Raw genomic sequence first — 26537 nt, forward strand, 5'->3', positions numbered from 1 at the left:
GCTCTCCCCTGTTCTCAGTGGAACAAGACAACTTCCTGGGAGTTATCAGAAGGTGTTTTGCATCAACCTGTTTTGTGTCTCTAAAGAGCTCAAACGAGTGGAACTTTGATCTGGCTAGTACCTTAGGATTTTCTCCTATTTTAGAATGGACTAGGGATATTTCTACTCCAAATAGTAGTACTCTTTGTTTCCTCCCTCCTTTGAGAATGTTAGTCTTGCAATCCCATGTGTCTGCTGTGAGCCCCAGAGTCATCTTTGCTCATTTTCTTGGCAGCCCAGGGAGGTCTTCAAGCCCATCAAGGTTCTCTTTAGTTATTGTTTGGACTCTCCTTTCCTTCTCATTCAGGTGTTTTGAAATAATTTGTGTGCTTTTTGGTTGAAATTGAGAGAAAGAGAAAGGAGGGAAGAATAGGGGAAGGGAGAGATCTAGACACATTTTCTTCATATTGCTGAAATAATCTATTAAAATATTAATTGCATCACTTTTTTTTTTTTTTTTTTTGCGGTACATGGGCCTCTCACTGTTGTGGCCTCTCCCGTTGCGGAGCACAGGCTCCGGACGCGCAGGCTCAGCGGCCATGGCTCACGGGCCCAGCCACTCCGCGGCATGTGGGATCCTCCCCGACCGGGGCACGAACCCGTGTCCCCTGCATCGGCAGGCGGACTCTCAACCACTGCACCACCAGGGAAGCCCGCATCACTATTTCAAAAGAAAAAAAAAGTAAATAGCTTTTCTCTAAAGTTCTATTAAGAGGAAAATGGATGAATGAACTTTGCTGACTGTTCATTCATTGTAATAAAATTCATCAGTGCATTATAGACCTGCTTGTGTCAACATGGATCAATCTCAAAAAACAATGTTGAATAAAATAAGTTTCAAAAGGATCTTACGTATTTTCATAAAAATGAAAAATAGTGCAGCTGACCCTTGAATAACATGGGGGCTCGGAACACCAAACCCCACACAATCAAAAATCCACGTATAACTTTTGACTCCCCCAAAACTTAACTACTAATAGCCTATTGTTAACAGGATGCCTTACCTATAACATAAGCAGTCAGTTAACACATATTTTGTATATTATATGTATTATATGCTGTATTCTTACAGTAAAGTAAGCTAGAGAAAAGAAAATGTTATTAAGGAAATCATGAGGAAGAGAAAATATAGGTACAGTACTGTACTGTATTTATCAATACCGTACATTTACAGATGAATCATCTGTCAGTACCTACATCAATATTGTCTTATATGATACAAAACATGGTAGATGTTATCTATATTACTAACCCTGGACATCAAAAATGAAAAGATAATGTGAAAAAGAAATTCATATTTATACAGATATAACAATTCATGTATTGATAATGAAGAAGCAGCACTATGACTGCTTTATGGAAGCCTAATGTAATCAATACGATTGCTTCATGGTAGCCCAACCTATACACTAATGAATGAATCATTATAAAATTTTTATGACATAGAATATTACTGTTATATTCATAATGTAGTATTAGAAACATTTTTTTTTTTAAACCACTTATCTGTGATGATAGGCTGCGCCTCTCAACCACTGCGCCACCAGGGAAGCCCCAAGCACTCATTCTTAAGCACGTAGTAGGTGCCTAGTAAATGTTTGTCGAATGAATGCAAATGAGTGCACCTTTCCAAGAGATATAATACAATTAGTAAAAATACAGTTATACCTCAGTATATGAAATATGTGGCCAAATGGGATCTTTTTCATAACTGATCAATATATTACACATTAGAACAATGGTTCTCAAACTTTAACATGCATCAGAATCATCCTGCAAGAATAATTTAACAAAAAGCAGATTTTGTGTGTGTTTGTGTGTGTGTGCGTGCATGCGCGTTTTAACAAAAACACAGATTGCTAGGCCCTTACCTAGAGCTTCTAATTCAGTAGGTCTGGGTGGAGCCTGAGAATTTACATTTCTAACAAGTTCCCATGTGATGCTGATGCTGCTGGTCCAGAGATCATAAGTAGAGAATCACTACATTAGAAAAATCCTGGGAAAAGATATGGAGATACACAATGAAAATAGCAAAATCACACATCCCTTTCCTCCAAGTATCACTCCTTAGGAAATACCTCCTGAAGAAATCAAAAAAAAAACAAAGAAAACAAAAGCAGAAGCAAATTATTTAATTATAAGAAACAAATTTTGCTACTGCACTTTATTGCAATTGGAATATTAACCACCTCTGTTTCCAGGTCCTATTTTATAAAGTGGGGATAACAGTATATTTTTAAACTGGAAGTAGTATCTCACAGGATTATTGTGAAGATTTAATTAATTAAGTGTTTGGAACAATGTCTGGCTTAATACTTATTAGCTATTCTTGTATTTTTGGTTAAGAAATTTCAAAGCTAACCATAGAGAAGGAAAGAGAAATAGAGAGGTCTGAGCAGAAGATATCAATGTGGGAGTCAATAGGATATAAGAAGTCAGTAAGAGAAAGCCATGAAGAAAAAAGGCAAGGGATTTTTTTCCCGTACGTGTAAAAATGAAATTGTATCTTAGAAGCCAAAAGACCTCTTGTTTTTGCTTTTAAGAGTTTACTGTTTGGGAGCTCTACTCAATACTCTGTAATGACCTATATGGGAAAAGTATCTAAAAAAGCGTGGATATATGTATAACTTATCCACTTTGCTGTACACCTGAATCTAACACAACATTGTAAATCAACTACAATAAAAAATTTTCAACAAGAGTTTACTGTTTGATGACATCACATAAAAATCTTTACGTCAAGTGGCTTTTATTTTCCAAAATGAAAATAACTTTATAGGGGCTTTGGGGTTATGAATGTATTTCAGCCAAAATATATAAAGAAGCATAATAGATGTTCTTGAACTCTTCCCCCTCCCCCAAGATGCCAATATCCTTTTAAGATATCTCTCTATATTGCATAGGTTTTAAAGAAAGCATTTTGGGAAGTAAAGTTTAGGAAATAATTGTGAATTGGTTATGCTAAGTATCTTAATATTTCCAAATAATATCATCAAAAGTTTTTTTTTTTCTTTTTACTAACTAGATGAAGGTTGGGAGGTGGAGACAGAAGCGAGAAGTGGTTGGGAAATGCAATTTGATACCTAATTTTTCCTTCCTCCCTGCCTCCATTACACTTTTATTCCAGCTTTATTTGAAAACTCAGGTTGCAGTTGTACATGGAATTATTATCCCATTTACTGTGCCTTCCTAAATTGCAGGCAGTAGAGACAGGAAACATTGTGGGATGTCATGCTAATGGTTTAAAATTTTTCTTTAAAGAATATTTTACATTCTTTATATAATATTGAAATGATTCCAGCCACTCTTATAAAACAGTGCAGAGATATTCTAGGAAAAATGTTAAAGTGCAGTGCTCCCTCTGCTGAACTTTCCCTGCTGCTCTTTCCCCATTCACTCTTGTGTACCAATTCATCTCAACTTCTGAAACACTAATATATTCTGTCGAAACTGAGATAATGAAACGTTTAATTTTTTTTTTTTCTGTCCTGTAAACAGCATTTGAGAGCAAGATAGATGACTGGGCTAAAATTCCAGAGCGTACTTATCGTACTTTCACCTTCTGAAAATGAGGGAGAGAAGTGCCAAGGGTGAAACTAGGGGTGTGGCCTAGATTAGGGAAATATTTTGTGTCTATTCTAAATCGTTCCCACTGTTGCTTATGACTCTGTATTGATTTTCAGTGGTTTAGGGTTAGTTTCAGGACTGCCTCACACTGGAAAGGACAGGTTTGCCATAGGCCTTTTCACAGTAAATCTGAAATAACTTCCTCTTGGTGAAAATAGGTATTTTAGAAAATCTGAAATAAAGCAGAAACAATAAATGCTTTATTATTATGTAGACTTTTAGGTAGTTATGCTAATGTAATGGGAATTAAATATGGACTCAGATTCTCACTTCAGCATGATATATTCAGTGTTTGACATACTTAAAAATTGGCCTTTGATAGCTTGCAGCTGTATCAGGGTGAATTTCTTGGATTGGGTAAATATGTGAAGTTTTTCTGTGTACAATTGACCATACAAATATACACTGTCAGGTACAATTAAATTTGATCTTTTCTTAAATTGCCCAAGGGAAAAAAACTTTTCATTTTGTGTGAAGTTTATTGATTCATCGGTGATGTAATATCTGAGTTCAAGGTGCAGAAACAGATACCACTTGGCATACCATTATAATGTGTCATGTGAACATAGTTTCTGTTTGAAATTTCCAGATAGATACTCCAGAACTGACAGGGGAATTCCAGCAAGGTCACTCACCTATTCAAATTTAAAGAGAAAAAAAAAAAAAAAAGCAAACGGAAAAAAATTGCCTTTGTGTAAACATTAACCTATCTGCTTTTAAGTGACTCTTTTTTTTTAATATTAAAGGGAGAGCTCATACTGGGTTTCCTTTATATTCCAAATCAAAAATAATAAATTGAATTAATTTGGAAGTTAAGTCTCTATTGTTGTGGTCTATTATAGCTCTTCTGGATTGGCAAACTAGCCAGTGCTTAGAAAAATAGCTTCCCAATGCCTAGCCCTTAAACACAAGATGACAGAATAGAGGCAGGAATTCTTAAACCATTTTCATTGTGTTTTCCTTGGTAGCTATATCAGATGAAACAGATCTAGTTCTTGCTCTTGAGGCTTTATAAACCTGCCCTTAAATGACATTGACAAACAGACAGACATTTGACTCAGCAAACATGGCTGGATATACATGATGAATTAAAGTATTGTCAGTCTGTAAATGTCTTTTGTGTGGTCTAAATACACAATGAAATGTTGACTGTTTAGAAAATAGAAAGAAGAGTTATTCATCCATAGGCTGGCAGTTTATTCATTCCTGATTCTTTAAATCTGTGTTTACTGTTAACATTTGCATATGTGGTGCCTCATAAAATGATAGCATATTGAATTTAATCTTAATTTTAGTTATTGTGTAGCTTACAAATCTTTCCTTGTTGCAACTGTGTATGAGTTTGTAGGACCTCTGTGAAAGGTTCAGTGTCTGACCTGCAGCATTCTGTGTATTTGGTGCTTTCTGTCCCTCCTATTCCATGTACCTCATACTGTGGCAGAGATCACAGATATATTTGCTGTCTACCTCTGGACACAGTAGGGCTTTTATAAAAGATGTTTATTAAACATTGAGTAGATATAAAACATTTACAAAATATCTGTAAGACTTATGGAATAACTATATAGAGAGCATATGTGTCCCTACAGCCCAGTTTTAAGAAAGCAATATGGCCATTACCTCTAATATCACCTGTGTGCTTCTCTCTGATCCCAAACTTTGCATCCTCCCTCAGAGGTATCCAAAGTTCTGATTTTTTTTTTTTTTTTTTTGCCACGCTGCACAGCTTGAGGGATCTTAGTTCCCTAACCAGGGATGGAACCTGTGCCCCCCTGCAATGGAAGTGCAGAGTCCTAATTGCTGGACCACCAGGGAACTCCCCTGAATTTTTGTGTTAATAATTTTCTTCCCCTTTTCAATGTTTTTTTCACATATCTGAATATCCCTAAACAGTTTATTGGTTTTACTTGTTTTTGAGTTTTATAAAAATAGAATTATATTGTATGTATTTTTCTGGGACTTACTTTTTTTTGCTCAACGTTATAGTCTTAGATCTATCCATGTCAATGCATATAGCTATTGTTCATTAGTTTTCACTGCTGTATAATATTGCATTGTATGAGTATTCCAGAATTTATTAGCAGATGAATTGATTAATGAATATCTGAGATAGTCCAATTTTTAGTTATTACGAACATTGCTCCTATGTATACATATATTCCTGAATATGTATCTGCCACACACAGGCAAGAACTTCTCAGTGTTTCCCAACATTTTTCATGCCATAGCACACATAGAAAATTGTAGATCATATTTGTACAAAACTCTCCAGTAAAGGAATGAAACTGTGTCTCTGGCCTGGGGGATCCATATCTGGGCACACCTATGACCCATTTGTTGCACTCTAGGGTACCATGGAACAGCAGTTAGGAAGCTGGGCTATGGTGTGTGCCTGGGAGTTAAATTGCTGGTTGTAGGAACGTGCTTCTTCATCTTTTCTAGGTAATACCAAATTGCATGGCGGTACTAATAATTCCATTTAACTGACATCCAAAGTGCTTGTATCAATTCTCATTCCTTTAATATTTAGGACAGAAAGGGAATCACTGAGAATTCTACCACTCTCATGATAATGAAGGTCAAGAAGGAAAATAAAATGATATATTGTTCCCTAAGATATCAATTCAGATTTGCTTTCTCAAAACATGATAATGTCAACATTTCTTTAAAATGTGACAACAGAGAGTTATAGGCAGTAGATGATGTTAAGAAGTGACAACGTGCCTCCGTAGTTGTAACTGACTGTGAAAGCTAACAGCCCAGCCTGAATGAAATATGTGTGAAAGCTGTAATTTTGTCTTTCAGATTTAGTGTTACATTAGCTTTTTGTTTCTTAGCCTTAAGAGGTACTTTCAGAGAAGGTATACAGGATGGAGTTAATGAAAGCTATTTGCTATGTAAGTAACTTTTAGTTTAGAAACCTAAACATTTACAAAAGATGCGGTTTAACTATTCTTGAAATCGGTTTTCTTTCAAACAGTAAAAAAATCTCTAAGTATTAGAATTACATTAGGGTAATAAATGATGCTGATATTAATTTCTCCATTCAGATGACATTAGACTAGATAGTTGATTTTTTTTTAAATTACTAACCCTACATAGTTTTCCCATGACATTTTCAAGAAGCTCCTGTATATTACCTACACTGTTACTGATCTAATGACTTTCTCACACAAAAGATTTAAAAGAAATCTTTACTTGGTGTGAGTATTGCCTTGTGGCTTGTAGACCAATGCTGTTTAAAATTAGATGGAAAATATCAGACCAAATCTTTCAAATATGTATTTAGCCTGGTTTGTGAGGAACTAATGCCAAAGTGGTGTTTCAGGTTACTTGGCAGGGAATTGCATATGAAAACTACACTTCCATTTTACCAATATACCATGCACTACACATAAGCCAGGATTTCATTTGTTTTGTTATAAATTAGAATTTGAAGCACAGTCACCAATTCTTGCATTAACATCTATGTTTACAGTATGTGTATGTACGTGTATGCATGTATACACATATTTATGCATGTGTATAATGCATATGTATGCATGTGTATTATGCACACATACATACATATTTACATGTGTATATATAAATTTTATATATGTGTATATGTGTGTATATATATATACACACACACATATGTATGTATATAGTATTGGTTGGTATTTAGTATACATTCATCATTCTCAAATAGCATTGATAAAGCATCTGAGTATAGTTGACACTGTGACTTCCCTCTCGGTTTGTAGCCAAGCTCTAGCTATAGACATAAAGGGTAAATAATATATGGTTACATGAATAGAAATAGCAAATAGTGGCAAATATGATAAATCCAAGATTTTGTTCATTATTTTTTTTCTTTGAATGTGAAATGTTTATTGTAATTTGCCATGCGAGGCCATAATTCATCGTTGGTTTGTTTTTTTTTTTTCTTTTGCGGTACGCGGACCTCTCACTGTTGTGGCCTCTCCCGTTGCGGAGCACAGGCTCCGGACGCGCAGGCCCAGCGGCCATGGCTCACGGGCCCAGCCACTCCGCGGCATGTGGGATCTTCCCAGACCGGGGCATGAACCCGTGTCTCCTGCATCGGCAGGCGAACTCTCAACCACTGCGCCACCAGGGAAGCCCGATCGTTATTTTTAAATTATAGTTATCTTGAGTTTTAATAGCAAGCCCACATTTCAGCATAGCTGGCCATTATATCAGTGCTTCTCAAATTTCTACCCAAGTACCCCTTTATGGAAGTGGAGAGTGAATTTGTAGCCCTAGAAGTAAGAAGATGACCCCCATGCTTGAAATTTTAGGATTTGTCTTAGAAACTCATGCAAATTTTGTGTGTTCTCTCTCATTCAGTGTATTTTCCTCCAAATAAAATTGATGCTACATAACAATATGTGCTGTGGCTTCAAATACCCAATTTGAGAAGCATGATAATAAATGGAATCCCATTTCCCAAAGGCCTTTGACTCAGAAGTGCTTTCTTGTAAAACTTTGACTTCTGTGATCTGGGTTCCATTTAGACTTCACTGAAAGTGAAAAAGGTCTTTTGAGTGACTTATTTTGCCATCAGTTATCTCTCTCTCTCTTTTTAATCCACTGTCTCGTGGTCTTTTGTATATCCTCATTTCTTGGACAGTGCATTTGATGGAACCCTTCTTCTTTGATCTTTTATCTTGGTTTCCAGGAAATTACCCTACCGTGCTTCTTTTCAAAACCCTCTGCCCATTCCTTCTCTGTCTTTTTTGCTACTATGCTCTTCCCCCTAATTGTGTTTCTGTTCCATGGCTCAGTTTTGGCCTCTCCTTCCTCACTCTGTATCACCTTTCTCACCTATCCCAGTTCTATCCTCTCCCAGAATTCTCATCCTCTAATATCCAGAGGCCTTTTAGACAATTGAACTAGAACATTTTAGGGTCACTCTCACATCCCCAGTGCCTTGCACAGTGCCTGGCATAGTAGGTATCAACAAATATTTGCTGAAGGAATGAATTAAATGAATTTCATTCCCCTTCAAACTAGCTTCTTTTTTTTTTTTTTTGCAGTACGCGGACCTCTCACTGTTGTGGCCTCTCCTGTTGCGGAGCACAGGCTCCAGACACGCAGGCTCAGCGGCCATGGCTCACGGGCCCAGCCGCTCCGCAGCTTATGGAATCTTCCCGGACCGGGGCACGAACCCGTGTCCCCTGCATCGGCAGGCGGACTCTCAACCACTGTGCCACCAGGGAAGCCCCAGCTTCCTTTTTTAATTTTCATCTTTCATCTGGTATCACTATTCTTCTCTCTCTCCACTACTGCAAATATTTGGTTGATTTTTTTTCTTTTGAAATGTATCTTATATCTGTGTTAGTTCTTGTCATTGTATTTTCATGACTTTTACCCTAATGCAGGCCTTCATCCACTCATGCCAGGATTACTCCCACAGTTTCTCATCTGGCCTCTTTTTGGTTCTAATCTCTCCTCTCTCAAAGCCATTTCCACCATAGCTGCCCTAGTAACTTTTTAAATGTTTATTTCTTGTTTTAATAAACTTTTTATTTTGGGAATAATTTTGCATTTACAGAAAAGTTGCAAAAATAGTACCTTCACCTAGTTTCTCCAGATATTAACATCTTACATAACCATGGCTCATTTGTCAAAATTAAGAAATTAACAGTGGTACATGACTGTTAACTAAAATCCAGACTTTATTTGGTTTTTGCCAGATTTTTCGCTACTCTGCTTTTTCTATTCCAGGATGCCATATTGCCATTTAGCATATTTCTATTTTTAAAGAGCTAATACCAGCTTGGGTAGAAATTCAAAAAGGACAAAAAGATGCATAAGTCTCCTTCCACCTCTGAATCACAGCTATCCAGTCCCGTCCCTAGAGAGAACCCACTGTTTCTGGATTCTTGGTTATTCTTCCAGAGAGATTTTCTGTGTATACACTCTCTCTCAAACACACATACACAAATAGTTGCATTCTAAATATAGTTCTCTGTACTTTACATTTTTAAACTTAATACAGCTTGATCATTCTTTATCAGTAACACAAACTTGCCTTGTTTTCTTATTCCAGTATTCCATTGGATATCTGCACTGTAATTTACCAGTTCCCTGCTCATTGACATTTTTAACTTTTGCAAACAAAGCTACAGTGAATAGTCGGACATAAATCATTTTTTATATGTATGTTTTTAGTTGTTGCTGGGTCAAAGGGGATATATAGTCATAATTTGATTGCCAATTTGCTTTTCAGAGGTTCTACCAATTTATCCTCCATTATTTCCCTGTAACTTCACCAACATTGTGTCTCATGTGACTTTGAACTTTGCCAATTTAATAGGTTAAAATGTTGTCATTGTACTTTTAATTTACATTTCTCTTATAATGAGTAAGGTGGAGAGTCTTTTCATATATTTAAGAGCCGTTTATATTTCTTCTTCTGTGAACTGTCCATATAACTTTGCCCATTTTTCAATTTGGTTATTAATGTACTCATTTTATTTTCTTTCCTTAAAATCTTTCAATTTCACCTATTTCCTGATATATTAAGTTAAAATCCTAGTTCCCTTTTCAAGACTTTACGTTGTATGTTAAAACCCTAGTTTCGGGTTTCCCTGGTGGCGCAGTGGTTGAGAGTCTGCCTGCCGATGCAGGGGATGTGGGTTCGTGCCCCAGTTCGGGAAGATGCCACATGCCGCGGAGCAGCTGGGTCCGTGAGCCATGGCCGCTGAGCCTGCGCATCCGGAGCCTGTGCTCCGCAACAGGAGAGGCCACAACAGTGAGAGGCCCGTGTACCGCAAAAAAACCCCACAAAAACCCTAGTTTCACACTACTTTCCAACAACTACTGCTGCTCTGATCAGTCTGTTTTTTATACTCTCCCAAGGGCACACAGCACTCGTTCCTTCCACCATGCCTTCTTTCATAGTGTTCCCCCATTTCCTCCCTCCACTATATCTCCACTTTGAGACAGAGATTTTTGTCACTTCCTACAACTGGGAAAAATTTTGTTTAATTTCAAGTAGACTTCTAGAAAGAATAATTAACTGATAGTTTATAAACTCTTAAAAAAGAAAATGATAATCACTAAGAGACAGCACTGACAAACAAAACATAACAACTGCCCACATCACAGTAACCACATCTCCATTTCCAGTAGAGTTCTAGTGGATTGGCATGCTGTAGACATATCTTTACTTATTAAGGCATTTTATTCTCCTGATACATTTGAGAAGTTAAAAAACAGTATAAGCTACATGAGAGTGTTTTTGTAGCTGATCAAACTTGTGTACCCAAAGAGTATTGACTCGTGGACCAATGTCAAACTGAAGATCTCTAATAGCAGGACTCTGTTCTCTGTGTCAGAACTCTGTTCTTGATCTTGACTGCTCAGTGTTTATTTACTAATAACTTGGTGAATACATGGAAATTAAATCAATGCAGTTAGGCTTAAAAAATATTTCCAGTGACATAGTACAGAGGCATGATTCAAAATTATCTTAATATTGGAAAGATGGGCTAAAACCAATAAGATGAAATTTAAAAGGACTGAATATACAGCTCTGCATTTAATCTCCAATATTAGCTGAAAAAAGTGAATGAGGCACCTGATTTGATGTAGTTTGTGTGACAAAAACTTGAGTCCACTAACTTAAGAGCATAATGCATTAAAAATCTAAAACAGTCTTGAGTTGCATTTATAAAATTATAGTATCTTGATGGTTCCACAATTATTTTTTTTCTTTATCAGACTTCATTTGGAGTGTTCTATCAGTTCTGGGTGTTATGTTTTCAAAGAGACATTTTGAAATTAAAGTACCTATATTATATTTCTATCACTGCTATAAAAAAATTATCACGAACTTAGTGGCTTAAAACAACACAAATTTATTATTTTACAGTTCTGTAGGTCAAAAATCCAATGTGGGTCTCACTAAGCTAAAACCAAGGTGTTATCAGGGCCGTGTCCCTTTCTGGAGGCTCTAGAAGAGAATGTGTTTCCTTCCCTTTTTCAGCATCTAGTGGCCCCCTTCCTCCATCTTCAAAGCCAGTAAGAGCAAGTCAGGTCCTCACATTGCCCCTCTCTTACCACAGCTGGGAAAGATTAGACGCCATCTCGATAATCTCCCCATCACAAAGTTCTTAATTGCATCTACAGAGTCCCCTTTGCTGTGGAAGGTAACATAGTCGCAGGTCTGATGGTTAGTGTGTGGACATCTGTGGAGGAGGTCATTATTCTGCCTACTGCAGTGCTTATTGCAGAGGATCACCAGGATAGTGAAGGGGCTAAATTGGATACAGAGAATCAGACTAAGACAAATTGAAGATGATCCCAAAATGTATTGCTTAGGAGAGAATGCGATAATGTTTATAAAGTGATTAGTAAGTACATAATAAATGGTTTCTGCTTCAAAGGCTAATGCTACAAATTATAGAAATATAGTAGCTCAGAGGGAAAGAAGCTTAGGGATGTAGAAGGGGATGAAGCAGCATAACATTTTATCTTGTGAAGAACAGAATTTGGGATCCAAGTTTTCACTTTACATTAGATCAGCAAGTAGTTTCAATGTTAGAAAGCACTAAGTTTAACAGGAACTTTGCATTGTTTCCCTAACTAGTGAAAGAGTTGAGGTGAATGGAGGTGATGGACTATACAGTAGTTGAGACGCAACTTTCTGGCCTCTTTCTGCCATGATTGCACAATGTATGCACTCTGAGGAGGAGGGAAAACTTTTATCGAAGGAAGAAAGCAAGATTTTTGAATCTCGGAGGACTACTGTATTGGTTTGTTTGTTTGATTTTTTCTAGGAAGGAAATCCCCTCTGAAACCAAAACCCAGCCATTAGAGATTATGAGATTTTTCAGGCTTTCTCTATAATCTTTCTTACATTTGTCTCTTTAAACATGTCCAACTCCCCCTTTGAGAAGTTGCTGATAGGTGGTTATCATGCAGGATTTAAATTAACAAACCCTCCCACTGCATTGGGTGGTAGCTTCCAAGGCGCCATGGTAAATGTGTATCAGTGTGAACCTGATCCAGAACCAGCCAGGAAGGGAACAAAGTTTAGTCTATGAGGAAGTAGGCGGCTGCTGGTAGTTTCATGCTGTCTCTGCAGACTTCAGGTTGCTGTGGTGTAAGTTTTTTTTTTTTTTAATATTTTGATATTTGAATATGAAAGCATGGTAGGAACAATTTCTATCTAAGATTAAATTAAGGTACTAAATCTTGTGTACTAGACCTACTTACAAGAAAGTTTCAGCGTTTCACAAGTAGTTTGATTTTTTTTAATGAAAAGGAAAGCCCTAAAGCTTTTTCAGCAAGTGTTCTGCTAACACAGGTCCTCCTGCTTGCATGAGATGACTTTTAATGTCTTGTCTTTGGTTGAGTTAAGGTGCTTATGGTCAGAAAATAAAAGTGCTTGTATATATACCTGGTGCCCTGAGACTTATTATTTCTGAGTAGTGCTTAAATTTTCTCCCTGATGTTCTTTCCAGTTGCTTTCCCTTTAGTTTAGGCTCATGTTACAAGATTATGTTAGCAAATATTTAGTAGTCTCTCAGGTAGTTAAACTGGAGGTTTTGATGTTCAAAGAAATCGAATGAATGAGAACTAAGTAGAACTAACATAACCAGTTGTTGGGATCCTAGATTTAAGAGCAGCAGAATAAGAGGAGGAACTTCGTGAAATGGATGGAAATGGCAAGCAGCCTTAGAAATTTCATGCAACTTTGGAGAAATCTGTTTTTAAGATTTTGACATGTGTACTAATTTTCCGGACTAAATTCCCCATACTATAGTGTGTAAAATAAATTTCATATATGAAATTTAAATTGCTGTAGTTCAGCTGCTATAGTTCTGTGTTGATATTAGGATTCCAGGAACTACACGTTGTTATACAAACATTGACTTTATTGAGTGTAGCTATGAGTGTTAAGATTGCATTTGGTGCTGGCGAGGTTGATATTTTCTATTTCCCTTTTGTCACGATGTATTTGAAAAAGAAAATCCTGGTACTCGACAAGTGTATGACTTTGAACATAGAAAAAGTTTGATGCGGTTAATGTATTATATAAAAATGATAAAGGCTGGCTGTGGGCCAGTAGCCTTTCAAATCATTCAGAAAGTACTGAGGAGACAGATTGTTTATATGGAAGTACAGTCTTCCCTTTCCTCTAGCTTCATCTCAGACCTTAGGGACATTGGGTCTATTTCTCTAGCCTGCCTCTTATTCCTGCTGGACTGAGCGGGAGCCCAGATGATGGAATTGGGGCCCAACTGACCCTTGGTGGGATGGAAGACCAAGACACACTGTCCTAAGCAGGCTCTAGGGCTATAATAAAGTGAAACCTTGGCTCATCCTTTAGATTGCTGAACTACAATGATTCTAGGTTCCTGAGCTGATTAACTTCCCCAGCTCTATTAATAGCTACTGCTGGGCCAGGTTACTTAGTTATCGGTTCATGGCGGGGGAGAGGGTTCGATATCCTGGGAGAGGAGCCAGCATGGCAGGTGACACTATTACCAGGGAAGCAGTTATTTTCTGACCATATTTGAAATATTTCAGTCGTTTAACAACCTGAAAGGCCATACAGGTGTGCCCTGGCCAAATCTTAATGAAGACCCTTCTAGATTTTTTTTAAAACCTCCAATAGTTGTCTCTAACACCCAAACCCTTGCACATGTCCCACAAAGCCCATATGATCTGCCTTCTGACCGTCTGTTTAACATCATTGCCTGCCTTGTTCTCCTCACACAGTTTGCTCCAGCTGTATAAATGTTTTTGCTGTTTCTGCAACACATCAAACTGCCTCAAGGCTTTTGCTGCCTGGAAAGCTTTCCCTTACATTGTTTCTTCTTTCCCTTCATTCCGATCTCTACTCAAATGCCTCCTCTTCAGAAGTACCACCACCTCACTTTCACTACATCGCTCCTTTTTCCTTTACCCTGATTGACGTTTTCTTAAATAGCTACCTGGCATAATTTATTTTATTCAGTAAAATATATATAGTCTTTCCCACTAGAATGTAAGTTCTATGAGGGCAAGAACTCTATCTTGTTCAGTGCTGTATTGAAAAATAATGCCTACTTGACATATAGTAGATACTTGGTAAACATTTGTTTTATGAATCATTTAATGTCAGTTGGTGCCATTAAATTTATTTCTAAGCATAGGAATTTTAATTGAACTTTTTGAATAGGTGATATAAGTCACATGGTTCCAAGACCAAAACATATAAAAAAGTATATTTTGAAAAGTCTTTCCACCCCAGTCCCCTACCTATTCGGTTCCTGTTCAGGGCCCCCAAATCATTATTATTTTATTTAATTATTTATTATTATTATCAATATTACTCTATTTTATTATTATCCTTTTCATGTATCTAGAGTTTCTTTATATGTCAAGGAAATATAAAAGTATAAACAGATTCCTACTTCCCTCCTTTTTTATACATACTATTATATATATTCTTAATTTTTTCACATATCTTGAACCTATTTCCATATCAGTACATAGTGAGCATTCTCATTTTAAAATAGCTGCATAGTATTCCATTGTACAGATATAACTTATTTGACCAGTCATCCAGTAATGGGCATTTTAGTTATTTCCAGTATCTTTCTTTTGCAAACAATGCTGAAGTTCACAGTCTTGTGCCTATATCATCTCATATATTCATACAGTATATCTGAATGATTAAATTCACCAGAGTAGAATTGCTGGATCAAAAGGTGTCATAGTTATTGCCTAATTGCGCTCCATAGGGATTGTACCAATTTGTACTCCCCCAGCAATGAACATATAAGAGAGTGCTATCAGACTTGGATTTTTGCCCATCTGATAGCTTAAAAAATGGTTTCAGAATAGTTTTTTTAAGAATTTATAATAAAATTTGTGTTAAGGTTTTAAAAATAGTTTTAAATTTTAAATTGTGATATAAAAAATAATGTAAAATTTATCATTGCAACCATTTTTTAAAATTTATTTATTTATTTTCGGCTGCATTGGGTCTTCGTTGCTGCACTCAGGCTTTCTCTAGTTGTGGCGAGCAGGCTTCTCATTGTGGTGGCTTCTCTTGTTGTAGAGCACGGGCTCTAGGCGCGTGGGCTTCAGTAGTTGTGGCATGCGGCTCAGTAGTTGTGGCTCTCAGGCTCTAGAGCACAGGCTCAGTAGTTGTGGCGCACAGGATTAGTTGCGTCGTGGCATGTGGGATCTTCCCGGACCAGGGCTCGAACCCGTGTCCCCTACATTGGCAGGCGGATTCTTAACCACTGTGCCACCAGGGAAGTCCGCAACCACTTTTTAAGTGTACAATTCAGTAGTGTTAAGCATTATTAACATTGTTATGAAACAGATCTCCAGAACTTTTTCATCTTGTAAAATTGAAACTCTTTACCTATTACATGACAATTCTCCATTTCCCCCTCCCCCATTTCCTAGCAACCACCATTCTACTTTCTGTTTCTATGAATTTGACTAATATAGATACCTCATATAAGTGAAATCATACAGTTTTTTGTCTTTTTTGTGAGGCTTGTTTCCCTTAGGATAAAGTCCTCAAGGTTCATCCATGTTGTAGCATATGACAGGATTTCCTTTTTAAGGATGAATAATATTCCGTTGTGTTGTAGATATCACATTTTGTTTATCCATTTATCCATCTATAGATATTTGGTTTGCTTCTACCTCTTGGCTACTGTGAATAATGCTGCTATGAACATGAGTATGCGGATAACTCCTTGAGGTTCTGCTTTCAGTTTTTTTTGATAAACCTAGAAGTGGGATTGCTGAATCATATGGTAATTCTATTTTCATTTTTTGAGAAACCACTATGCTGTTTTCATACTGCACCATTTTAGCATAGTTTTAATTTGCATTTCTCTCATTTTGTGTGGGGTTGACATCTTCTCATATTTAAAAGAAACTTGCCTTTTTTTTTTTTCTATGAACAGTTTGTATCTTTGCCCTTAATGGGATTTTTTTCTATTATTAATTGGAAAATTTTTTTGCTTTTGTGCCTCTGAGTCTTCCAAATTTAGAAGCTAGTAGTCATAAGTATGGGTTTGGAGTAAGACTGCCTAGGTTTGAATTCTAGATCTGTTAATAGATGTGCAATATTGATTGGCCAAGTTGCTGAAAATTTCTGAGCCTTAGTTTTCTTATCTGTAAAATAGGAATATCACTGAGTTGTTATGAAGATTAAATGAGATGATGTATATTATGTGCTTAGTATAGGGCTACTGTGTTAAGGCAAGAAAAGGGGATAAAAGGCCAAGTTTCAGGAAGGAGGCAAAACTGGCGTGATTCACACACGGAAAGATTGTATACATAGAAAACCCTGGAGGAGCTATAAAAAGCTATTTGAACTAATTAATAAATTTATCCAGGCCATAGGTTATAGTCAATATAAAAAATTTATTTGAAATAATTAGAATAGCTAAAACAATTAGAAACTAAATAAAAATATCACCATTAAAATACCAAATACATAGAAATAAATCTTTGAAAAAGGCACAAGACCTCTCTACTGAGAACTACAAAACATTGCTGGGAAAAATTAAAGATCAAAATTAAAAGTACAGTATATATACAGTTGACCCTTGAACAATGCGGGCATTAGTGGTGCTGATGACCCTCGTGCAGTTGAAAATTTGCAGTAATTTATAGTCTGCCCTCCATATACACAGTTCCTCCCTCTGGATTCCAAATTTGCAGATTCAACCAACCTCAGATCATGTAGTACCGTACAGTGTACTATTGAAAAAAGTCTAAGTGGACCCATGCAGTTCAAACCTGTATTGTTCAAGGGTCAACCATACCATGATCATGGATTATAGAACTCAAAACTGTTGAGATGCCAATTCTCCCTAAATTAATGTATAGATCCAATACAAGCTCTATCAGAATTCTAGCAGGCATTTTTGAAAAAATTTTCAAGCTGATTCTAAAATTTATTTGGAAACGCAATGAATATAGAAGAGCTAAAACAATCTTGAAAAGAAACAACAAGGTGGAAGATTTATAATATATGATTTCAAGACTTTAAAGCTACAGTTAATCAAGTATTGCCCTAAGCATAGATAAATAATATCAATGGGACACAATATTGAGTCCAGAAATCGGTCACACATATAAGGTCAATTGATTTTTGATCAAGGTGGCAAGTAAATTCAATGGGAAAAGGATAGTCTTTTTAAACATGTTGCTGGATCAAATGGATTTTCTTATGGGGGAAAAAAAGAACCTCCATGTCTTTCTCACTCCAGACACAAAAATTAAATAGGCATGGATCATAGATCTAAATATAAAACTCAGAACCAAGAGCTAGGAAAAACAAAGAAAAATATCTTTGCAATCTTGGAGTATGCAAAGATTTCTTGAGCAGGCACTGAAAGCACTAACCATAAAAGTAAATTAAATACAATTAAATGAACTTACGTTCTTACTGCAAGACTTCTCGGGACCTTTATTAATGTTTTTCGTAAGAGGATCATGCAGCATTTCTCAGCATGTTTGACCACAGAAGCCTTTTTCATCTGGAGCACTGAACTAAAATACAGGAGTGAGTGTGGCATAGAATTTACTTGGAGAAGTGTTGCTTCAGTCCTCTCCTCAAAACATACTATTTTTGAGGGTTGTAATAAGTTAATGATCATTTTCTCCCTCTTTGGTGTGAATTACTGTAATTGCATCCATTTCAACAGAGTAAAGAAAACCCTTCTGCCAAAAGAGCTGTAATAACTCCTCACCCCATAATGACTGGTCAGCCAGCCAACTGTTGCAGTTATTACTACCGGTAGGATTCTGGGATTGTGTCACATTAGATTGAAATTTGCCATAATAAGAGGAATAAAGAGTGACTGAAGATACAAAGCATTTCTGCATTCTGCCTGCTGCTGTTTCCATATACTTGTTTGGCCTGCTCTGCCCTGCTCACTTATTGCCTGGCAAACAAACTCCAAGTTATTAACCCCTTGCTTCTCTCAAATCACTCAACTTCTTTAGTAATCCCAGTTCCTAATTGCTTGAAAGCCTTTTTTTTTGCCCCCTGTGGAATTCCCACTCTCTGACTCACAGTTCACTGTCCTAATCAGATTCCTCTTCCTGCTGTTTCTGCCCATGAACTGATTTTTATGGAATATGGATTGTCACATAAGAAGTAGAAGGACCAAAATAGAAAGTAGAAGGAAATCAAAGCCAAACTTTACTTAAACCAGAATTTGGCTGAAGGCTGTATTCAGAGAAAGAGATCTGAGGAAGAAGTCAAAATAGTATTGTAATGCCAGTAGAAATATATAAAGAAAAGAGAGTTTAAGGAAGTGTCCCTATAATGTTTTTGGATTGTATTTTAAAAATTGATTACTGTAACAGATATTAGTTTCTCCTGAATGTGGAAAGCTAATAGCCAGATAGGGAAATGTTATCTGTGACATCTGAATGTCTTCCAATGACTTCCTCATGTGGAAAGTGAGGTGAAAATATCTCACTCTGCCTTCCTCCCTGGACAACAAGTACAATCATAACAAGATAATAAAATATACTACTTCGAGCATTAGTCTAGAATTTAAGGAATAAACTTTGAATGCCATGTTGTGAGATGTATACCATTGTTTTCATAGCAAAATGGTATGATGGATCCTGGTAAAATTCATTTCAAAATACATTTGCAATACAAACTTAGTAGAAACAATTTACACAGGTTGTTCTGCAGACATCAAAGAAACGATGGAACATCTGGAAAGTATAGAACGGCCTTTTTTCTACTTCTCAATAAATGCAACACAAAGTAAACACACCCTTTACAGTACTTTATGACACACCTCATCAAAAAACAGGCAAGAGAGATTACTTAGGCAAATGCTTAGAGGCAGGATTACAACATAGATGACAAAAGAATTTTACATTAGAAATTGAAAACCAATTTTTAGTTTGTATTATAATAGTATAAACAAAAGGGTGAGACATACCTCAGAAGGCATCTAGGGATTGTGAGGTGTCAAATGGAAAGATGTTTACGTAACTCTACTGCTTATTAACCTGGACCTGGGAGCTGAAAGAAACTTGATGTCTTTATAGCAGCCTGATACTTTATTATAATCAGAATGGAAGTTTTAAAAGTTATTGAACCCCACCTCTAGGCTGTCTTTCCATTCTCCTTAACAGCTTTCATAATTTAATAAGATGATGGAGGTGGGGGCGCAGTGGCTGCTGAGTGTCTTGGAAACTACAAGCTTTCCTCACTAAAGTTCCCTAAAGTATCTAGGGGATCATAAACCAGGAAACAAACCTCACCAAGAAAGACCATAAAAAGTTACTAATTGAAAACCTGAAAAAGGCTGCCTTGTAATCTCTTACCTGGAAAATGATTAGACAATAAGTTCCATAGGAACAAACATGAAAAACAAAGTGGTTTCTATGGCTGCTTTGAGAAACTGTGAAAGAAAAATAATTTTGCCAGAACTTTTTCCAGTTGAAAGTTTCAAGAATAAAGTTTTCAGACAATACTCTTCAGAAATCATATGAGATACACGTTAGCAGCAATAAATACATATTGGAAATGACCAACATATAAGTGGATATTAACAGTGCTGGTTCACTGAATAAAGCAGAAGAGCAGAAAACATGAGAACCTTACATTCCAGTAGAGAAGTTACCTTCACTCAGTAGCAAGACCGTTATGCCCATCTAATGAATTCTTAAATTTTTATATTTATTTTTTATTTCTAGAATTTCCTTCTGATTCTTTTTTTATACTTTCCATCTCTGTGGTAAAATTCCTCATTTATTCATGCTCCTTGTTTCTACTAAATCCTTTAACAGAGGGACTTATTGTGATGGCAATTACAAGAATCCATACATAAGTTAAAATTTGTAGAACTGTACACCATAGGAAGTCAATTTCACTGTGTGTTATTTACAGAAAAAACAATGGCCTATTTAAAGCAAAAATAATAACAATGTAAAATAGAGTTAAGAGCATATAAAGAAATAAAATATATGATAACAAGCACAAGAGTTGGGATTGAAGTAGTACAAAATAGTATGAGGGAGGTTGTAATAAAGTTATATAATATAATCTCTAAAACAGTGGTTCTTAGGACGTAGTCAGCCCAGCAGCATCGGCATCACCTGGGAGCTTGTTAGAGATGAAAGTCTCTGGCTCCACTGCGGACCTGAGTCAGCAGCTCTGGGGGTATGGCTCAACAGTCTTTCTGTGATTCTGATACATGCTAAAATGTAAGAACCATCACTTTAGAGCAAGGGTTGGGAAACCTTTTCTGTAAAGGGTCAGATAATAATATTTTGGGCTTTGTGGTCTCGCAGCACTGCGTTCTAATAAAGTATTATTTATTCTTTAAAAAAGGCCATGAGCTGGATTTGGTCCATGTGCTGTAGTTGCTCATTTCTACTTTAGAGCAACCATTCACACACACATGCACATGCACATATACACATAAACAGATATAGCGAAAATGCCAAAAAGGAAATAATATGAAAAGTTAAAAAACACAAACAACCCTCTCTATGCGCAGTAATGTGGGACCGTAAAAATGATCATGCAAGCTGAAATCATGCAAAGAACTTTTAATATCAATGGAAAAAATTATGATTGTTCTGTGACCTTTAAAATCTTTTTTGTCATAACATTTTTGGCATTACTGTGGTGTCATGCCATCCTGTGTGGCTGTTCTCCGGAACAGTAGTTATTTATCTGTCCACTTTCTCTCCCACCTGAGTGCATGCCACCAACCCATGGAAGATTCGATGGAGATGGACATGAGCCCCCTGAGGCCCCAGCACTATCTTTTCAGTTGTGAACCAAAGGCTGACAAAGATTATCGCTGTAAGGTGGATAATGATGAAAATGAGCACCAGTTATCTTCAAGAACGGTCAGTTGAGGGGCTGGCGCAAAGATGAATTGCACACTGTGGAAGCAGAGGCGATGAATTATGAAAGCAGTCCAATCAGAGTAACACTGGCAACTTCAAAAATGTCTGTACAGCCAACGGTTTCCCTTGGGGGCTTTGAAATAAGACCACCTGTGGTCTTACGGTTGAAGTGTGGTTCAGGTCCAGTGCATGTTAGTGGACAGCACTTAGTAGCTGTGGAGGAAGATGCAGAGTCAGAAGATGAAGAGGAGGAGGATGTAACACTCCTAAGTATGTCTGGAAAGCGTTCTGACCCTGGAAGTGGTAGCAAGTTTCCCCAGAAAAAAATAAAACTTGCTGCTGATGAAGATGAAGATGATGATGATGACAACGATGACTTGATGATGAGGAAGCTGAAGAAAAAGTTCCAGTAAAGAAATCTGTATGAGAGACTCCAGCCAAAAATGCACAGAAATTAAACCAGAATGGAAAAGACTCAAAACCATCAATACCAAGATCAAAACGTCAAGAATTCTTCAAAAAAACAGGACAAAAACTCCTAAAACACCAAAAGGACCTAGCTCTGTAGAAGACATTAAAGCAAAAATGCAAGCAACTATAGGAAAAGGTGGTCCCCTTCCCAAAGTGGAAGCCAAGTTCATCAATAATGTGAAGAATTGTTTCCAGATGACTGACCAGGAGGCTATTCAAGATCTCTGGCAGTGGAGGAGGTCTCTCTAAGAAAATAATTTAAACAGTTTGTTAAAATTTTCCATCTTATTTCATTTCTGTAGCAGTTGACATCTGGCTGTCCTTTTTATAATGCAGAGTGAGAACTTTCCCCGCCACGTCTGATAAATGTTGTCCAGGTTCCATTGCCAAGAATGTGTTGTCCAAAATGCCTGTTCAGTTTTTAGAAACGAAACTCCACCTTTTGCTTGGTTTTAAGTATGTATGGAATGTTATGATAGGACATAGTAGTAGTGATGGTCAGACAAATGGAAATGGTGGGGAGACAAATATATACATGTGAAATAAACCAGTATTTTAATAAAGTAGCACTGCTTCTCTTTCTAAAAAAAAAATTTTTTTTTTTTTGGCTGGGGCAGTGGAAGAAGATATTTTGCTTGACTGGAAAGGAGCATTAGGGAACTTTCTAGAGGTCTAGAAGTGTTCTAGATCTTTCTTGGGGTGGTGGTTACATGAATGTGTAGAACTGTTGACATTCATTAAACAACACTTGCGATCTATATATTTCATGTATGTAAATTATATGCCACTCAAAGATTTTTTTAAGGTACAAAATAAAGGTCTGGAATAAAATTTGCAGTTCACGTTAAGTGACATCCTTATTACAGATGAAATAAGGTAAATTATACGGAATGAATTCTTTAGGAAGAAAGATGAGGAAGGCAGTCCAGGCAGAGGAAACATTTGCAACACTTGGGAAGAGGTATGGGAATGAATGAAGTTTGAGAAGCATTGCTTTATGCGATGGGGAGCCATGGAAAGATTTTCATTAAGGGAGTGAAATAATCAGAATGTATTTTAGAAAGATTGCTCCTGTAGGAATTGAAGGGGAAGGAGATTAGAAGCAGGGAGGTATATTTGGAAGCTCTTGTTACAGGCCACATGAGAAATGAAAGGAACCTAAGGGAAAGATGTGCGAATCGAGAGTGGGGCAAGGGCTTCCCTGGTGGCGCAGTGGCTGGGGGTCCGCCTGCCGATGCAGGGGACGCGGGTTCGTGCCCCGGTCTGGGAGGATCCCGCGTGCCGTGGAGCGGCTGGGCCCGTGGGCCATGGCCGCTGGGCCTGCGCGTCCGGAGCCTGTGCTCCGCAGCGGGGGAGGCCGCAGCAGTGAGAGGCCCGCGTATCGCAAAAAAAAAGAGTGGGGCAAAAACTTGAATGATATTTAGATGGAATCAATTGGATTTAGTGACTAGATTTATTAAAATATTAGCAAACATTTGTGAGCAGGCATTGTGCTTTGGGCTGCCATGTCTTATCTCATTTAACCTTTACAGTAACCATCTCGGTAGGTATGGTCATAATTATCACCATCACCACCACCACTGTCATTTTCTGCATTATACAGATAATGCTAAGTAACTTGCCCGAGGTTATACAGCTTAAAAGTACCGGACGCAAAGTTTGTAATGTACAGTTTCTCAGGAATAAATTGTGGGAATTCTTAAGATATTTTATGTCCCAACTTGCTAACACAGTAAGTGGGAAAACAATAACGGAAGACTGATTTCGTGACCAAATGTAGAAAGGTCAAGCAAATCATAAAATCAAAAGAAATACAGTCGTCCCATAGTATCCCTATGGGATTGATCCCAGAACCCCTCAAATACCAAAATCCACAGATGTTCAAGTTCCTTATATAAAATGACCTAGTATTTGCATATAACCAAAGCACATCCTCCTGTATACTTTAAATCATCTCTAGATTACTTATAATACCTGACATAATGTAAGTGCTATGCAAATAGTTTTAAATACAATGTAAATGCTATGTAAATAGTTGCTGTTACACTATAAATTCAAATTTTGCTTTTTGGAATTCTTTTTTCAAATATTTTCTATCTGCAATTGGTCGAATCCATGGATATGGAACCCATGGATATAGAGAGCCAGCTATACTTAATTTAAATCAAATTCTTGGAACATATAACCTATGCCCAATTAAATAAAATTTCACTTATTTCTTTCTCTATATATTAATTTTCCCCAAAAATATCTTTAGCAACAAATATTAAGTTTATTAGTATACATAAGAAAAATATATAAAATTGAAATCATACTGCAATATCATTAAAAGAAATTGATTTTTTCACATAAAATATACGAAATATTTTTTATAAATAGTATAATGTTGAGAAATATTATAAACTGGAGATTAAATTTAATACCATATGAAAAGCCTCCACAGCACTGCTAAGAAAAACTATATTGCATTAAGTTCCTCAAAAAGAAAATATGTAATTGAAATTTACATTTTGTAAATGTACAGTATGTACATTATACATACAATGTATTGTATTGTGTTATATAATATATCCTTGTGGCTAAAATTATGCCTATTAGTTTGTACCTCTTAATCCCCTACCCCTATATTGCCCCGCCCCCCTTCCCTCTCCCCACTGGTAACCACTAGTTTGTTCTCTATATCTGTGAGTCTGCTTATTTTTAGTTATATTCACTAGTTTGTTGTATTTTTTAGATTCCAATAATTTGTACCTCCCACTCGCCCACCCCTATACGGCTCCTCCCTCCCTCCCCACTGGTAACCGCTGGTTTGTTCTCTATATCTGTGTCCGCTTCTTTTTTGTTATATTCACTAGTTTGTTGTATTTTTTAGATTCCACGTATAAGTGATATCCTAGAGTGTTTGTCTTTCTCTGTTTGACTTATTTCACTTAGCATAATGCCCTCCAAGTCCATCCATGTTGCTGCAAATGGCAAAATTTCATTATTTTTTTGATGTAGTATTTCATTGTATATATGTACCATGTCTTCTTTATCTATTCATCTATTTATGGACACTTAGGTTGTTTCCATATCTTGGCAATTATAAATTATGCTGCTGTGAACATTGGGATGTATTGTATCTTTTTGAATTAGTGTGTTTTCTTTTTTTAGATACATACCCAGGAGTGGAATTGCTGAGTCATATGGTAGTTCTATTTTTAGTCTTTTGAGAAACCTCCATACTGTTTTCCACAGTGGCTGCACCAATTTACAGTCCCACCAACAGTGTATGAGGGTTCCCTTTTCTCCACATCCTCACCAACATTTGTTATTTGTGTTCTTTCCGATGATAGCCATTCTGACAGGTGTGAGGTGACATCTTATTGTGGTTTTGATTTGCATTTCCCTGATGATTAGCAATGTTGAGCATCTTTTCATGTACCTGCTTGCCATATGCATTTCCTCTTTGGAAAAATGTCTATTCAGTTCTTCTGCCCATTTTTAATCTGGTTGTTTGTTTTTTTGATGTTGAGTTGCATGAGCTGTTTATATATGTTGGATATTAATCCCTTATCAGTCATATCATTTGCAAATATTTTCTTCTATTCACTAGGTTGTCTTTTTGTTTGGTTGATGGTTTATTAATAGAATTTTTAAAAATTTATTTATTTTGTTTATTTTGGCTGTGTTGGCTGTGTTGGGTCTTTGTTGCTGCACACAAGCTTTCTCTAGTTATGGCGAGGGGGGTCTACTCTTCGTTGCGGTGTGCGAGCTTCTCATTGCAGTGGCTTCTCATTGCAGAGCATAGGCTCTAGGCATGTGGGCTTCAGTAGTTGTGGCACGTCGGCTCAGTAGTTGTGGCTCGCGGGCTTAGTTGCTCCGCGGCATGTGGGATCTTCCCGGACCAGGGCTCAAACCCGTGTCCCCTGCATTGGCAGGCGGATTCTTAACCACTGTGCCACCAGGGAAGCCCCCTTAATAGAATTTTTTGAGCAGTTTTAGGTTTATAGAAAAATGAGCAGAAAGTACAAAGAGTTTCCCATAAACTTTTTCACCTCTACTCCCACCCCAAGTCTTCCCTATTATTAATATCTTGCATGTAGTGTGGTACATTTGTTACAATTGATGAGTCAAAATCGATACATTATTATTCACTAAAGTCCATAGTTTACATTAGCTTTCATCTTTGTGTTGCAGATTCTATGGGTTTTGAAAAATGTATAATGACAGGTATTTACCATTACAGTATCATGCAGAATATTTTCACTGTGCTCCATCTCTTCATCCCTCCCTCTTTCCCTCTTCCAAATTCCTGGATTTCTTTTACTGTCTCCATAGTTTTGCCTTTTTCCAGAATGGTTGGAATCATATGTATGTAACCTTTCAGATTGGCTTCTGTCACTTAGCACAATTTGTTTTTTCCTTTCCGTTTTCCATCATCAGTCTCACTTGGGTATTAACAGTTTTACTAATATTTTTTTAATTAGCTGTAGGCTTTATTAATTTTCTCTTTTGTTGTTTTTTATTTCATTGGTCTCTATTCTTAT

The 26537-nt window shown here is 36.8% G+C and overlaps 1 protein-coding gene and 1 pseudogene across 2 annotated transcripts in view; both read left to right on the forward strand.

The window, feature by feature from the left end:
- MAP3K13 (mitogen-activated protein kinase kinase kinase 13) overlaps positions 1-26537 on the forward strand; it is a 165136-nt gene that overhangs the window by 19916 nt on the left and 118683 nt on the right. The gene's annotated exons all lie outside the window — the stretch shown is intronic.
- LOC116753453 lies at positions 20703-22645 on the forward strand (annotated as a pseudogene).

The sequence above is a fragment of the Phocoena sinus genome, chromosome 4, assembly GCF_008692025.1.
Source record: "Phocoena sinus isolate mPhoSin1 chromosome 4, mPhoSin1.pri, whole genome shotgun sequence".
Classification (NCBI taxonomy): domain Eukaryota; kingdom Metazoa; phylum Chordata; class Mammalia; order Artiodactyla; family Phocoenidae; genus Phocoena; species Phocoena sinus.